This window comes from Gekko japonicus, unplaced genomic scaffold, assembly GCF_001447785.1.
Source record: "Gekko japonicus isolate JY-2015 unplaced genomic scaffold, Gekko_japonicus_V1.1 scaffold30, whole genome shotgun sequence".
Lineage (NCBI taxonomy): Eukaryota > Metazoa > Chordata > Lepidosauria > Squamata > Gekkonidae > Gekko > Gekko japonicus.
In genome coordinates, this window is record NW_015168045.1 from 1,640,394 (window position 1) to 1,641,140 (window position 747).

The following is a 747-nucleotide window of genomic DNA, read 5'->3' on the forward strand; positions in this document are numbered from 1 at the left end:
GATGTTGACAAGCTCAAGCGTGTCCAGAAGAGGGCAACCAGGATGATGAGAGGGTTGGAATCCAAGTCTTATGAGGAAAGGCTGAAAGAGTTGGGTATGTTTAGCCTGGGAAAGAGAAGGCTTAGAGGGGACATGATTGCAGTCTTCAAATATTTGAAGGGCTGTCATGTAGAAGATGGAGCGGGTCTATTATCTCTTGCTCCGGATTGCGAGACTAGAACTAATGGGTGAAAATTACAAGGGAGTCGTTACCGGCTAAATATCAGGAGAAACTTCCTAACTGTAAGAGTGGTTGAGCAGTAGAACAGACTCCTTCGCTGGACGTTTTCAAGCGGAGACTGGACGACCATCTTTCAGGTATGTTGTAGGGCTATCTTTCGGCTATGCTTCTGCAGAGTGCAGGGGGTTGGACTAGATGACCTGCAAGGTCCCTTCCAACTCTAACATTCTATGATTCTATGATTCTATAAATCTTGAGTGCCCTTCTGATGTCTAGGATGTTTAGGCTGAGGACAAAAGGTAGGTAAACAGATCTCTTGCAACCGATGGAAGGTAGAAGAAACTTTTGGCTGAAAAGTTGGATCCGTATGGAGTAGAGGTCATTTCGGGGGGGATCGCGGGGGATCGCAGTTCCCCTGGGTGAGGTACGGGGGGCGGGGCACATGACGAAGCCCCGCCCCCTGCTTCTGGCTGCCCCGCTTCCGGCCCTCATTCAGCCAGAAGGAGGCAGGAGAAGAGGGAGGGTAA